This window comes from Ovis aries, chromosome 17, assembly GCF_016772045.2.
Source record: "Ovis aries strain OAR_USU_Benz2616 breed Rambouillet chromosome 17, ARS-UI_Ramb_v3.0, whole genome shotgun sequence".
Taxonomy (NCBI): domain Eukaryota; kingdom Metazoa; phylum Chordata; class Mammalia; order Artiodactyla; family Bovidae; genus Ovis; species Ovis aries.
In genome coordinates, this window is record NC_056070.1 from 5,389,761 (window position 1) to 5,406,708 (window position 16,948).

The following is a 16,948-nucleotide window of genomic DNA, read 5'->3' on the forward strand; positions in this document are numbered from 1 at the left end:
TCTCAGTGTTACGATGGATCATGCACATCTGGATCATTCTTTTCGGCTGACTAAGTTGGTGTATATCTTACCATCTGAGAGTTAAAATGTGTGTGTGTGTGTTTTTTTTTTTTTAGGTCAGAAATTCATTAGACACTCTTTTAGAAGGTGAAAATAAATGTACTTCATAAACTAGTAAAGTTTTTTTGACTGCTCTGTCATTCTGCTTAGAAAGTTTATTTTAAGCATCAAATTACAAAAAAATCTCCTGAACTTTCTTTTTTTCAGTGTTGGGGAGGATAGGAATGGTGAAGTTCAGTGGAAACTGAGCGCCACTACCCTTTCCCTTTATTCTCTCATCAGAAATCTTTCTAAATTCCACATTTAACGTCTAGACTGAAGGCAGGAGGAGAAGGGGACGACAGAGGATGAGATGGCTGGATGGCGTCACCGACTCGATGGAGTTGGTGATGGACAGGGAGGCCTGGCGTGCTGCAGTTCACGGGGTCGCAAAGAGTTGGTCACGCCTGAGTGACTGGACTGAACTGAACTGAATGTCTATATTCCAGCACCAGTTTTCTGGTCACCTACATTTCAGTTTAATTCAGTTTGGACACTAACTATAGTTAGTATTATGTCCCCCAAGTTAAATGGCAAGGTTCCCAACAAAACTGCCTTTACTTGAGACACCAGCCACAGGTGTGATCACCAGGCTACCTGCCCTTTTGTCTGAACTGGTTACAAATTCAGAGGTTTCTACAACTGCAATATTGGATAATTCCCTAGAATGGTTCACAGAACTCACTGAGACCTCTGTACTCACACTTTTATTATAAAGTATACAACTCAGACACAGCCAAATGGAAGAGGGGAATAGGCAGAGTCTGGGGTGGGGATAGGGACCCCACGGGCCTTCCACGCCCTCTCATGCTCTCTGAGCGTGACGCCTCCTACTGTATTGATCATCTGTGGGCCTCAGAGTTTAGTGTTTCTATTAATATCTCAGTAGTTACGGGTAATTGATTAAACTTCTGGCTTGTGTGATTAAACATGGTCTGCAGCCCCTCTCCCCTCCCTGGAGATTGAGAGGTGGAATGGAAAGGCTTTCTGGTGACCAGCCCCCATCCTGAAGCTATGTAGATACCACTTTGAGTCATTCCTGGTTGAAAAGGGACTTTGGCAGAGTTAGTGTCAAAATTGAAGGTTTGTACCTTTAATTTGTGCATTCCGAAGCTAACTCTGGTTATCGGAATTGAATTGTAGGACACCTAGGTGGTGTCAGAGAATGTGTAACAAAAGACATTTCTGTCACTTGGGAAAGTTAAGGACTTTTGCCAGGAACTGGAGCCGAAGACAAGTATATATACTGAATGTATTTTGAATTATACTGTAGCATTGGTGTCACCTCATTTTATCTTTCACGTTGTCTTTGGGATTCTTTACTTTGTCTCCAGACTGTTTATTAAGATTCTACAAGGAAAATAGGCTTCAGGTTTTCATTTCTCTGCTTCATTTCCATATCCTGATTTTTAAATTAAAAAAAATTTAGTTTTATTTGGGTAAACGCATAATTTGATTAGTTTTGACACATGTATGTACTCATGAAGCCATCACTACATTCAAGATAATGAATATGTCACCCCTAAACCCTCTTTATAATTCAGTTAATCCTCACGTCCCCCACTTTCCAGACAAACTGATTTTCCTTTCTGTCATTACACAGTTTAGTTTGAATTTTCTGGAACATTTTTATGTATAAGTGGAATTGTATAATGTTTCCTTTCTTAACTGACTTCTTTCCCCTAGCTTAATAAATCTGAGATTTATCCATATTTTTTGGATGGACTAGCAATACTTTGTCCCTTTTATTATGAACTACTGTATATATATTTTTAATATCACAAATTGTTTTCCATTTACCTGTTGCAGCATTGTATTGTTAATGGTTTTGGCCATTGCAGATTGGCTGTGAATATTTGCATGCAGTTTTTTATGTGGACATGCACTTTGTGTTTCCTCCTAGTGGACAGTGGATTCAGAAAATAGGTGTATGTTAGCCTTTATAAGAAACAAATTCTTTGGATAACTGTTCACAGGTTTTTCCCAGTTTGTGCCTTGCCTTTTCTTTTTTTTTTTTAATCAGTGTCTTCGAAGTTCAAAAGTTGGTTTTTTTAAAAAAATTTGTTTTATTTTGATGAAGCTGAGTTTATATCTTTCTCTTTTATGTTGGGTTAGTCACTCAGTCATGTCCAACTCTTTGTGACCCCGTGGACTGGAGACCTCCAGGCTCCTCTGTCCGTGGAATTCTCCAGGCAAGAATACTGGAGTGGGTTGCCATGCCCTTCTCCAGGGGATCTTCCCGACCCAGGGGTTGAACCCAGGTCTCCTGCATTACAGGCAGATTCTTTACCATTTGAGCTACCCAGGAAGCCTGATTTTTCTTTTATATTTCATGCTTCTTGTGATACATTGTGGGAGTCTGAGTAGTATTCCTGAAGACATCCATGTCCTAATTTCCAAAACCTGTGACACTATTATCTTAGGTGGCTAAAGGAACTTATGTGATTAAGTTAAGGATCCTCTGTTACCCAGGTTGTTGTTCAGGCGCCCACTTACTCAGGTGGGCCTCGTATAATCACAGACTCCTTATAAGAGGGAGGTAAGAAGGTGAGGGCTGAAGAAAGTTGGGAGACTGAAGGAGAGGGTAGAGTGGTACACTCTGAAGATTGAGGAAAGGACTAGGAACAAGGAGTCAGGTACTTTCTGAAAGCTAATAAAGGCAAGGAAACAGATCTTTTAGAGCCTTTAGAAGGAGCACCGCTGCTAACAGCTTGATATTTAGCCCAGTGAAACTGAGTTTGGTCTTCTGACCTCAAGCTGATAAACTTCACTGTGTTATATACCCCCAGATTTGTGGTAATGTGAGGTAGCAGACATGGGAAACTAATACAGAAGTGGGGGCGCTGCTATAACCAATACCTAAGAATATAGAAGTGGCTTTGAAATTGTGGCGAGGAGAATTTTGTGGAGCATCATAGGAAAAGCCTAGATTGCCTTGATCGAACTGTTGACAGAAATATGGACATTAGAGATGCTGAAGATGAGGACTCAGAGGAAAGAAAAGAGAGTGGTAAAGAAAGCCTGTAGCTTCTTAAAGAAATATCTAAGTTGTCATAAAAAGAATTCTGGTGGAAATATGAACGTTAATGATGCTGCTGGTGGGGGTTTCAAAGGAAATGAATGTGTTATTGGAAACTGGAGCAAAGGAGATCCTTGTTAGATTGAAACAGAAGGCTTGCCTGAATTTTGCCCTGTAGTTACCTGGCTAACTCTGTTGTGTCTTGTCTTAGTAGAGTGGCAGTCTTGTGTGTGTAAATTTCGCTTTTATGTGTTTGCATAAAGTACTTCAGCTTTAATTAAAGTGACAGATTGTATTTTTATATAAATAAAATTTACATTTTAATAAAATATTAGTATTTTTCAGAGCAAACATTTTAGTAGAATATGCTTATTCTTGAAATGTGATTATTAAAGTCTTTTTGCTGTTTCCCTGTGACTAAATGGATATGTAAAAATAACTTGCTGTAAGACCCTTAATTTCTGGATTTTCCTTATGACTTCAAGAAAACTATTTTTAAAAACATGTTTAACTAAACTTACTATTACAAAGTGAAAGCAAAAGTTGCTCCGTCATGTCCAACTCTTTGCAACCCCATGGACTATACAGTCCATGGAATTCTATAGACCAGAATGCTGGAGTGGGTTGCCATGCCCTCCTCCAGGGGATCTTCCCAACCCAGGGATCAAACCCAGGTCTCCCACATTGCAGGCAGATTCTTTACCAGCTGCGCCACAAGGGAAGTCCTGATGCTGGTAAAGATTGAAGGCAGGAGAAGAAGGGGGCGACAGAAGGTGAGATGGTTGGGTGGCATCACCAACTCGATGAACATGAGTTTGAGCAGACTCTGGGAGTTGGTGATGAACAGAGAGGCCTAGCGTACTGCAGTCCGTGGAGTCGCAAGGAGTCGGTCATGACTGAGCGACTGAACTGAAATATTATTATAAAACATACATTGGTTTTACCCTATATCCTCATTTATTATTAAATAAAATAATTTAGAAAATGGAAGTGCATTGTTTGATAGAGTGATTTTAAATGGTAGCTTCTGTTAATGGTTGTTATTTATTAGTGTGATACAACTTATAAATATCTGTGCATTCAGTCTTTACTCTGTTCTTCCAAATCTTTTTCTTCTGTAATCTAGGGGTTTTTGTTTGTGTTAGTTTTGTTTTTGGAAGGAGGATGTATAAAGCAATTATCACTACTGTATTTTTAACCACTGCCAAGTTGAAACTCAGTGTTTAGGTTTAAAACAAAAGTTAATGCCATTTAAGTGTAGAATTACTAAATATTATAGTTCCCTCTTCTGTCTTTTCAGAGCTACTGCACCATGTTAAATGTTTCAAATTAATTTCAGCAGTGTTTAAAAATTACTGGATTTGAATGTCTGCTACCTAAAACTCTTGTATTTCTATTGAGTTTGGAAATATGGAATAGTCATTATCAATTATTATTTGTGGGGAATAGGAAAGATTGGGGGAGAAAGTAAATGACATAGCAAAGCAGCATACAGACTGTTTTAGGATATAGGAAAACTAGAGGTTTCTGCAAGTCAGTGGGATGAAAATAAGGAGTAGGGGAGTTGCTCTCAAGTCAAGAGATGTGTGAAACCTAGAACCACTTATCAAGAGTAGTTCTTTTTGGATTCTGTTTAGATCACATTACCTAAAATAGACATTTTGAGGCAGTCTTGGAAATTTGAGTACTGACTAATATTAGTTATTACCTTGGAAATTTAATTTGATATGTGATATGGTGATTTTATGATTATATAAGGCAGGGATAAAATTAAAGATATGTGTGTGGGGGGGAAGAGAGTGACATGATGTCTGGAATTTACCTGGTAAAAACAAAAAGAATAACAAATAGAGCAATATTAGTAATATCTTGAATAATATTCCTAAATCTTTCAAAGTATTTATATTTCTGGTAAGAAAAATGAGGCTTTTCTGACCATTTCATTCTGCCCGCCCCCTTCTTATGAGTTACACCATCTCCTGTAGTAAATACGTGTAGTTGTGTGTCTTCTCCTGCTGAAATATGAGTTTAATGAGGGTAGGGGGATTTGTATCTGTTTTGTGCATTGCATCTTCGTCATTCTCTACCCCTGGCTAGCACATGGCTGGTGCTTAGTCTATAGTTGAATGACTGAATGAATGAACGGGAACTAAAACTCTTCAACACTAGGGACATGGGATTTGGCCAAAGACAGAACTAAAGAGAACTTTTGACAGTTAATCTTATGGGCCTTAACAGGGCAAAATGTGGCCTAGTACATTAAAATTTAAGGTGATAAGCCATCTCTTCATGTTTGACTCTAAAGCCTTAATATATCAAATATCCAACATCTTCTCAGCAATACAAGTTGCTATAAAGTAATTGTTACCTTACTGTGTAACACCAGTAAAATTGTTACCTTAGAATTAATTTCTGTAGTAAAGCAATTGCTATCTTACTGTAAGTGTCTTTCGTGTAGTCTTTAAAGGTTCCCCTCTGCCAGTCATTGATTTATTCATTACGTCTTAAGATGGACTGCTGCCCCTTGGTGTCTGCAGGGTTTGTTTCAGACACCAAAGTTTGCGGATGCTGAGTCCCTCACAGAAATGGTGTAGTGCGGTCGACCCTCTGTATCTGTGGGTTCTGCTTCTGTCCATGTGGAGGACTGACTGTGTTTTATGTGAAGGTTATGTATTTCTTCTCAGGAAAAAAAATTATTTAAAACTAGTAATTTTATATGGGCAAGATGAATTTTAGAAACTGTTCTTATGGTTTCTTTTTGTGTTAAAAGTATATAATTGTACATTTTTCCATTTCCTAATATATATGTTCCTATGTATATGTGTTTCAAACTAGACTTTAATGTCTTGTATGAGCATCATAACGATCAGTTTATCTACTGTGTTTAAAAATATGTTTTCGTTTTTAACGTTACTATGAGACACAGGTGATAATAATTGTACTCAATAATTAAGATGACTTCAAGTTGCGTATTAAAAATGACAACAGTGAAAATTCAGAAACTTTTTATATTTGATATTCTAAAATGAGTGTTTTAAAAATGACTGCTTTTTAAAATTGCTGAAGTCATTTTTATAACCCCAAACTATAAGCTTTGACTGAAGGAAAAATGTGAGCAAGAAGTCTCAACTTTTTTGGATTCAGAACCACATTGCACTCTTAGAAATTATTTAGGACCCCAAAGAGCTTTGATTTATTTGGGTTATATTTCTCAATATTTATCCTATTAGCAAGTAAAACTGAGAAGTTTTAAAAGTATTGTATTAGTTCTTCAAATTCACTTAAAATTAATTGTTAATTGTTAATTGGCATGTTCATGGAATTAATACATTTTGAAGGAATTATCTATATTCTCTCCAAGCAAAAAAAGTTAGTAAGAAGGATGACATTGTGGTATGTTTCTGCAAATGCATCTGGCTTAATGAAAGACAGTTGAGGTCTCTTACCTGCTTCTGCATTCAGTCTATTAAAATATTACAAACCAAGTGGTCTAAGGAAAACTTCCATCCTATGCTCATGAGAGACTGAGAGTGAAAGAAACAAATAACATCTCAGTATTACGAAAACAATTTTGATAGACCATGTGAGAGTTTCGAAGACCACCCCTAAGTCCATATTTTGAGAACTGCTGGAATAATTTCTCACTGGGCTGCTATATGTGGTAATACAGTCTTTAAATGAAAGACGAAAATTTAAAAAATATGATAGGATCAATTGAGTGTTTCTATTCCGTATGTTTACCTTTAGGGCAGCTATGGAAGTTAGCTGGTGCTTACTTATATATATATATATATATCAATATGTTTGGGCATTGAGGAAGTGTGCCCTGACTTGCAGGGTGGTTTGTAGATTTCATGTTATAGCCTACCATGTAGTAGAATGGTCACCTTATTTCTTAGAGAATTAGAAATTAATTCAGTGGTAATAGATGGTTAAAATTTTTAAAACAAGTTTTTGATATTCAGAGTGACTTGCAATTAAGGGGGAAAGCACAATTTTAAAATGCAATCAATTTATTAAAAAGTAGTCGTGATGCTCAGTGTCATTAGTGAGCAAATATTAATGTTATTTCTACCTCTTGGTAAATAGAACTATAGCCAAAGATAATTATTAACTTTTTTCCCCATAAATTGTGTTTCTTTTCTGACCAATTATAAAGCTTTCTCTTTGTTGGTTTGCCTTTTGCCTCCGTCATTATGCAACCTGAGAATCAATAGTGCATTAAATTAGCTGACCCGGAAGGAAAAATAATAGATAATGAAAATAACGCTTATTGCTTACATTCTCTTTGAGTTATAAATAGTGTAAGATCCGGAGGGTATCGATGGGGAATGAGGGAAATGAAGCACTGCACATCAAGTTATTTCACAAGTAGTAGTCTATACTTTTGCGTCTTTTATTTCTTGGTTTTGTTTAGAAACAACATTGATGCTGAGTAGTTAGTAAAATAACTTACTTTCATTAGCATCATTTGGTGGGGATTTTTATGGATGCTTGTCACAATGATTTATTTAAGTCTTTGTTAATTATAAAGCTAATGAAAAACCTCAGTTTGTTATGGGCATGCTATATATTTGTTGATGATATAAATTGCATGAGGTTTTAACACTCAATACATTGTTCTTATATTGATATGTATTAATTTTTTTCATTACCTCTCTAAGCTTCCCAATCTCATATGTTTGCTAGGAGGAGTGCCTTAACAGCAGTAAGACCTTTTCCCCCAGCGTGTCTGACATGCCTCTGAAAATGTGATAGAGCACAGCTTTAGCTAGATTTTAGAAGTTCTTTTTTTAAATCCTATAAGAAACTTAAACTGATAGTACTTCACATTTTCCATGTAACATGCTCTTTCGATGAATAGCTGTGTAGCAGCAGCACGGGAAAAGCAGGGTTCTTGGCAATCCCAGCTCAATTGCATCTGCAGATGAGGATTTAAAATTCTGTGCAGCAGACAGTACCTCCAGCAGGCGAGTAAAAGGTTACTGCATTATTTGCTTGTTTGTTTTCACAGCCTTTATCTACAAAAGGTTTTGTAAAGATGCAGTGTGAAGTGCATGCCTGGTTTTCGACATTCTGGAAATTGATTTAAGTTTACATGAATTTCAAAAGGGCAGTGCAAGGTGAAGGAAGAGGCGATGCTAGCTCTTTTTAGATTTAAACCAAAGAAACTGAGCATGAGACATACGCAAATAAAGAACCTACAGAAAATAGGAAGTTTTTTAATGCTTTTTTAAAAACATTAAAAAAATTTTAAATACATTTTACAATTTTAAAATACATTTTTAATACAAGATATTTTTTTTAGTTCTTAGACTTCTTCCTCAAAAAGAATGCTGTTAACAAAGACTGATAATTGTGGGTCTATGAATGTTCATGAAGTTACATTTGTTTTGAAGTCTAATTGTTTGGGAAGAAACTATAATTTTTTATCAATGTAACCCTCTCTTCTCCTGGAAATTATAAGGTGGATTATAATAACATGATGTGTGTATATATATATATATATATCTTTATATATTATTGGCAAAAAATCCTAGAGGATGGCTAACATACTTAACAGTGTTTATGTTTTCAGGGTGGTTTGTGTTTTTTCAATCTTTTTAATGAGATGCAGATAAACAGGTGGGAGAAGATTTAGTATCAAAGCAACCAGGTTTTTGGTGGCTTATCATCTATTATCAATACCTGTCTATAAAGTCACCCACCCTTTCCTTCTCATTTTAACTCTTCTGACATTTATGATGGCAGGGACCTCCTTGGATTCTCTTTCTTAGTTGCTCTATCCTTATCGACACGACTGTCTTTGATATAGTATTTTATTGCTCCGTAATTCTCAAGTTCAAGTGCAGTATTGAGAAGGAATTTTTTTACTTTGGCTATCAACCACCATCCTGCTCTCTTCAAGCCATACTCAGAGATTATTATTAGCTACTGTCTAAATTTTGTTTAAAAAATAGTTATGCCTATGTCTTTTTTCTTTTAGATTGAATAACAAGATTGAAAACAATCCTATAAATTAATCTACAATATAGAAGTAAAATCAGCTGTTATTCTTACTTTGAGCGTTTGGCAGGCTTCCTGAATTGTAGAGTCAGAAAGGGTCAGCAGTTCTGATTGGTAAGTTAAAGAATCCGTCCAGTAATTTGCTCCCTGTTGTTTCTCAAAGCAATGCAGCAGCAGTTCTTTTCCAGATATTGAGCGGTTCTTGAACTGAGTGTATGGGGACAAGCAAGGGTGGGGCTCATTCCTGTTGGTTGTTGAGACAGTGGGCATTTACAGAGGGAACAGGTTGGATAGGCTGAGCCGGAGGAGTAGGCAAACAGATCTAAACTGATGGAAGACAGAAAGAGTGGTTAGTATAATTTGGGGATATTTTATCTTGAGTTTGCTCCTTTATTAAGTACTTGGGCTTTAATATAAAATAGTTTGAAATATTAAAGCACCTTACCTTCTTTCTAAGGAGTAGCCGGGAGACTTCTGTTTTTAATATTGAGTTCTTCTTGACAATGAGTTTGTGGCTGGTATCTTCTGTAGGGAAGCTATTGTTTTATTCTTTTTTTTTAACAGTGTTTCTTTCAGCCTGAGGGCTGCAGAATGAGGCAGTTAGCCAGTTTTGAGTATACATGGGACATTACTAGTTCTGAATTTTTAAGTTAAATTCTTGTCTGATGAACAAGTCAATGTGTGGCTGTGGCTGCAGCGTTGTTTCTTCCTTAATGAAGAGGTTGAGCCGTTCGACCTGCTGCTCCGATCTGTTCTCTGGTAGCCATACATCAGACCAGTTGCAGAGATTATCCACCGAATGTCCTAGACAACCAAAGGTAACTACATAGATTTATTTCAAATAAAAATATGCAATTAAAATTGATGCCTTATAACTAGGACCAAATAATTAAAAATAAAAGATCAATTAAAGATGTTCTTCGCAGTTTTCTTGACCTTGCAGTAGCTATCCAATATCATTTTGTCATCATCAGATTGTGTAGCAATGGAAATGCACTGCAGTAATTGATTTTGTAATAGGATCAGGTGATTTACTAGCTGCACTGACAACCACTTGCTTGCTCGCTCTGAGCAGTAGAGCTCTCTAATGGATGTTGTGATTGCAGCCCGGAGTTGCTGGGAGACTGCTGGCCACTTAAAGCAGCAGCATGTCTTTTTAAAAATGAATAGTGAATTTTTCTTTTTTCTTTCCTGTGCTTTAAGTTTTGGGTGAGCTCAGTAAATTTTATACTTAGTTTGAGTGCCCCCATGAAATGTTAGAGATTAGGTGTTATTTCATCCATCAATTCATCAAAAGTAGCCTTGAATATGATGAAATATAATCTCTGCTCCCTACTCCTAGTTGAGCGTCAACATATGTATCAACATACTTTGGTGTTGATCGTGAGAACACATCTCTAAACTATAACAATTTATGTTAACCTGTGTCATCTAAGTGAAACAGAATATTCTTCACATATGTACATTTCACCAGCTTCAAACTCTAGCTATAATTGTGATACTGGCATTGTGGTGAGTCCTTGTACTGGGGGTTTGTTAGAGCTGTCTATTCTTTTCTGGTCTTCTGCTTTCTTAGTGTTCTCATAGATGTAACAACATTTAGAAAATCGAGTTGGACCAATTCTAAGGAATGTTGATGGAAACATAGACGCTATTTTAAAGTAGTGTTTAAGAATATAAGTATTTAAAAACCTGTTATCCACGATTATGAATTTTCAGTGATTATAGTTTAATAATCTTTATTTTCATCTTTTATGCATTTTAAAACAATTGATTATAAATATAGAAGTATAAGACTAAAGCTTAAAATAGAACTAGTGTTCTGTAAAAGACTTTCAGAAACTGGTGCCTAAGATTTTGACGACTTTAAAGTTCTGCTTAGGGCTTTACATGAGGAAGGAAAATTATCTCCCCTCTCTACATTCCTCACCAACTCCTCTACTTGTTTAACTATCTAACATATGAAGTATTTTGTACAGAACTTGATATATAAAAGTGCTGAATTCTCTTTCCTTCCCTAATTTACATTATTTAACCATGTATTTGTTTTTGCCATGATAGAGATGCTATTTCTTTCAACCACATCTAAAACATTTACATTAATTAATCAGTGTTAGTAATTTGCTATAGAAGAAATTGAGCATAAAATTGCCATTGTATATTATAGTCAGACCTCCCTGGGAAGGCAGCTTTTCTTTGTAATGTACTTAAATACTTGCCCTTGAAAGATGAAAATATTTCCAGTATCACTCTGCACTTTTCCTAAGTCCAGATACTTAAAAGTTTAATTATAGAAGATGGTAATATAATTTAAACACTAGAGTTTATAATCTTTTATTATTCAATGGTAACAAGTTTATTGCCCCCTGCCCCCTCCCCCCCAAAACCTCTATGAACACTGATAACATGAGGATAAGGGTGTGAATATCATATGAGATTTCATCAAAGATAATGTTGAAATTTCATATATATTGAAATGTTGAATGGTAGATTACCAACAAATCAGTCATTGATATAAGTTTCACTGAAGTGGTGTACATTTAAATAGGAGGGAAGGAAGTCAATACCGAAAGTGTTGACTACTTTTTTAGAAGATTGGTGATAACAGATAGGAGAGAAGTGTGCTTTGTAATTCAGCAGTATTTCATGTGAAATAAATAGGTAATTCAGTTGGTGAGGTTCTAACCCTAGTGGAACTGCCTTTTATTAGAGCTCTAGATCAACCATTAAAAGACTTGGATTTAATCAGACTCCTGTCACTGATCTACTTGATGACTTTAATCAGTTTATACTCGAACATTTTTAAGGTTCCTTAAGCATGCTTCTAAAATGTCCACTAAAAAGAAATCAATGTACTCATTCCAGTGTGAGGTATTATAATACTTGACCTGGAAGCAAGTTGAAGTTAGGAGGAAGGATGAAATTTCTTAAGCAGGTTTTAGGTGATATTAATGTTTTTCATGTTTTTTTGATGGCGGGGGAGCATGAGGAGAGGGACACTTTTATCTTCTCGAAATTCAATATTCTAGATAATTACCCTCGTTTTTAAAAGAACAAATTTGGGATTCATTTCTAGAGCTGCCAGTCTTCCTTATCCTATCAAAGGTAATGTTATTAAAGAGTTTGTTTCAGTACCTACCGTATTTTTTACTCATCATTTTTATTTTAAAGGCAGCCTTTATGTTGCTATTTTTCCATGTATGGCCTATCAGATAAGTTGAACATAGTCCTCTTTGTTGCCTGGGCAAAGTGATTTGTGGGTTGATTGAATTAGGTACATTTGAAGTGGTGATCATATCATAATAATTATGACAAACATTTATGGAACTTTTAACTTGGAGCAGATGCTATGCTAAGCAGTCTTACATTAACTATGTCATTATGAGATAGATATTTTTATTGTCATTTTTAAAGATGAGGAAACTGAGACTCAGAGGTTATGTAACTTACCTTAAATCACACAGCTAGAAAATAGCAGAATCAACGTTTTAACTCATACCTACATATTTTTGTTTTTGGTGATAATTAAAATACCATACTTTGATATGTTTTCAAAGTATTTGCACTTTGAGTTAAACAGTGACTGCAGAGATTAAGCCAGGTTTTTGTCTAAAGACATTATATGATTACTTAATATTTGTGTCTTGAATAAGAAGAAAGTGATGTATATTACCCCCTTATTCAGTTATTTGGGATATACTTCTCATTGTTGCAGTAATTATTCATTTAAAGCATTTGTGGTCAGTTTGCAGTAATGTTTCTGAGTGTGCTTCAGAGATCACTTGCGTCTGTGTCATTCAGGATAGTAGTTAAAAGCACACATACACATCAGACCCACTGACAGAATCACTAAAATGGGGTCTAGGGATTTTCATTTTAAAAAACCCTCCCAGGTGATTTGTATGTATACCAAGTCTTGAGAACATTGGAAATGTGCTCCTATTTTACTTTATCTCTATGTATTGCCTGTCAGCTTTCCATTCTCTAAAAGTTGGTTTGCAAACCATAGGTCGTTTGTAAAATCATTTCTCAGAGTGTGAAAAACAGTTTTGAGATGGAATGAGTAATCTCATACACTGCTGCTGCTGCTAAGTCACGGCAGTCGTGTCTGACTCTGTGCGACCCCATAGATGGCAGCCCACCAGGCTCCCCCGTCCCTGGGATTCTCCAGGCAAGAGTACTGGAGTGGGCTGCCATTTCCTTCTCCAGTGCATGAAAGTGAAAACTGAAAGTGAAGTCGCTCAGTCATATCCAACTCTTAGCGACCCCATGGACTGCAGCCAATCAGGCTCCTCCATCCATAGGATTTTCCAGGCAAGAATACTGGAGTGGGGTGCCATTGCCTTCTCCGATCTCATACACTAGTGGTGAAATATAAATTGGTAATGTAAATTTTCTGATGGTAGGGTTTTTAAGAACTTGTTAAATTGTTCATGAACTTGATTCATTAGGAAGCTTGCTTCTAGGAATTTACTTTAAGGAAATAAGTCAGAGACTTATTTAGGCACAAGATTTAGGCACAAGGATATTCATAGTGGCATCATTTGTAATGGTGAAAAATTGGAAATAATTGAATTTCAAATATCAGGGAAATGGTTAAAAGTATTTATTACATCTATTTGTTTGGGCTACTATCCAGCCTTAAAATGTCATGTTTGGGAAGAATATTGAAGATGTAAAAAATGATCATGATTTAATATAAAGTATCGAAAAAAGAATATAAAATTGTATTTATATGTCCATACATACACAGTTCATATGATATTAAGTTGAACTGTATGAAACTGCCATTTTTGTAGATCTGTTGGTTTAATGTCAGCATTTTCTTGGAGTCTAACCTACCATATCAGTTTTGAAAATACGTATTTGTTACACATTGTAGTGAGGGCAACTGGAAGCAAGTACAACAAGTTTATGAAGTGACTATCTCTGGATGATGAGATTATAGACACTTTAAAATACTTCTTTACATGCCTCAATTTTTAACATTTTCTGCTAGGTCTTAACCTTTATATAAAGTAAGGCAAAACACGTCTTGTCTTTACTGGTAACAAGTCAAATAAAATTATCATTATAGCTTAACATTGCTACATCAGCTAGTCCTCACCTTTGACATGTAGGTCCAGAAGGGCATTCGGTTCTGTTTAAGACAAATTAAAAATCCTGATCCAAGATGTAGCCTTCTTTGTCAGTCCTCTCTACCTAACCCCCTTTTTCTTAAGAAAAAGTAAACATGGGGAAAATATTTTCATGGTTTATTTGCTTGTACTCACAGCTTGGCCAGATAGTTGAACATTGTAGAATTCCTGGCAGTTCTTGAAGCCATTAACTGGCCTCTGCTTGTCCTCTACCACAGTTTTTTCTCCTTTAGGTCACCATATATTGCTGAGGCTCTCTCCGTGAGAAGGCCTGTCCCTAATGGCTTTCAAGCATTACTGTGCTGGAGAAAATTCTTTCCGGACCAATGTGACTTTCACATTATACTGACCTCATCCCTTAATGATAAATGAATGAACTAATTCTCAACTACAAAAGCATGTTTTGTAGAAAAATAGACAGTAGTCTCTAGTTGTTTCATTGCTTTGTCATCAGTCATGTATTGAACTGTATCTGTGTACATTCAAGTTTATATTTGTATATGACCATGTACAGTAAAGGAAAGGGGCTTTGGGGTTAGGCTAACTTGTTAAATTAAGTCAAGTTTGGGTGACTGAGTTTTGATTATGTGAGGATATTACTAGTTAATCTGATGATAGGATATTTTTGAAGATTGAGAGAATTCACATAAAACATCTAGCACGGTGACCGGCATAAAGCAATAACAAATGTTGTGTCCTTTTCTAATGAGGCAGCATGAGACTGCAAAGACTTCTGAGGTTACCTCTGTAGCAAAAGTCAGAGCATTGACTACTGTAATTCCCATTCTTAATTCCTACCCTGACTATCATAATTCCTCTACAAGCATGTATACGTACTTGTGAGTGCACTCATACATAAAGATCCTCCTACTGATTTAAGGTTTATTCTTCCCTTAATTGATTAACATCTTATTAGTTTCAAGCCTTTCTAGTCAGATATTGATGCCAGTAATGGTAAAAGATTGGTAGGGAAGCTCTTTACTTGATGTAAGTTCATATTCTAATTAGGCTAGTGATGCTTTCAAGTGAAGGGTGCTGTGCTTAAGCCTCTGCGTCAGCAGTTTTATTCATGCCTGTTGCACTTTTCCAGCAGACTGTAAACTGTGTCCCTAGCTACACGGTGAGAGGCATTGGCTACTTTTTGAAAGCAAGGCATTGCTTACTTTTTAAAAAACCATGGCGTCTTCCCCCAGTCAAAACAAAATACACCAGATTGCTTGTTTTATGTTACTGCGTTGTGTAATCATATGAGCTTTCCTTTGGAGTAATTTACAAGTGAATATGAAGTTAATTTGATTAATATGAAAATAACACCTTTTCTGTTCCCTTTCTATTTGTTTTTCAGTAAAATTTCTCTTCTTTAATTTGGTCATTACTTTCCTCTTCCATTTATAGATGAAAATACAGTTGCAAAGATTATTTTCTTTTCCCAAGCTTGCTGGCTTTTAGTGTAAAAAGGAAAGAATATCTTCAATATTTCTGTAACTGAGAAACTTTACCTGAAGTGGCTTACCTGACAATACCATTTGCAGTAATGTTAGAGAATATACATGCTGTATATTTTATGGAATATGTGCTATATGAGTTTGTAGTGGCTATTATTATGTTCTTTTATGTTCTGAAATGTTAAGAATCAGAACTCATGGAATTTGACCTGAGAGTAAAAGGTATCTGGCTTTCATTACTTTTTAAAATTGTTATTTATAATAAAATTATAATTCTGTATATAAATTTGCATGAAGTAAGTAAGTAATTTTGAGGTCATGTTACATATTTTTGCTTAGAACCAATTTATATATTTGATCAAATCTAAGAAGCTTGAGGCACAATTATTTTAGCTATTAGAGAAGAAAAAATGCTACCATTTAAACTACGGCATGCTATCAATTTTTCAGAGAAGCTAAGATATGAAAAAAATGTGAAATTTAGAATCTATGAAATGTTCAGGTGTGTGTGTTTTCAGATTTTAGGGCTCTTTCTCGGTGAGGAGCAAATTTTATGTTGCTGGTTGTTGAGAGACTGTGCAATGCTCTGTATATGTACAACTTCATCAATTCCTTGCGTTGATTTGTTCGCTTCCTTTGGTATTTATTGAATGATTGGCATGTGCAGACCTGTGTCACTTTTCAAGTCGCATAAAATTTGTTCTTCCTTGGAGTTTCTATTATATACAAAGTACCTGCATGCTCAGTCATGTCTAACTTCCAGAGCATTAAAAAAAATTAAGTAATTAAAGGGATTTCCCTGGTGACTCAGATAGTAAAGAATCTGCCTGCATTGCGGGAGATGGGAATATCTTTCATGCAAAGATGGTACAATAAAGGACAGAAATGGTATGGACCTAACAGAAGCAGAGGATATTAAGAAAAGGTGGCAACAATACACAGAAGAACTATACAAGAAAGCTCTTCACAACCCGGATAATTATGATGCTGTGATCACTCACCTAGACCCAGACATCCTGGAATGCGAAGTAAAGTGAGACTTAGGAAGCATCACTATGAACAAAGCTAGTGGAGGTGATGGAATTCCAGTTGAGCTATTTCAAATCCTGAAAGATGATGCTGTGAAAGTGCTGCACTCAATATGCCAGCAAATTTGGAAAACTCAGTAGTGGCCACAGGACTGGAAAAGGTCAGTTTTCATTCCAATCCCAAAGAAAGGCAGTGCCAAAGAATGCTCAAAC

General features: G+C 35.9%; 1 protein-coding gene across 3 annotated transcripts in view; it reads left to right on the forward strand.

Annotated features, from left to right (window-relative positions):
* Positions 1–9,125: 9,125 nt before the first annotated feature.
* Positions 9,126–16,948, forward strand: part of FBXW7 (F-box and WD repeat domain containing 7) — a 132,505-nt gene continuing 124,682 nt past the window's right edge. For 2 of the 3 annotated variants that reach the window (XM_042234293.2, XM_060400968.1), the window contains exon 1: positions 9,126–9,238. The gene's annotated coding sequence lies outside the window, so the exon portion shown is untranslated. Of the gene's footprint in view, positions 9,239–9,310; positions 9,943–16,948 lie in introns of those variants that run through there. The other variant, XM_060400967.1, reaches the window with a different exon arrangement.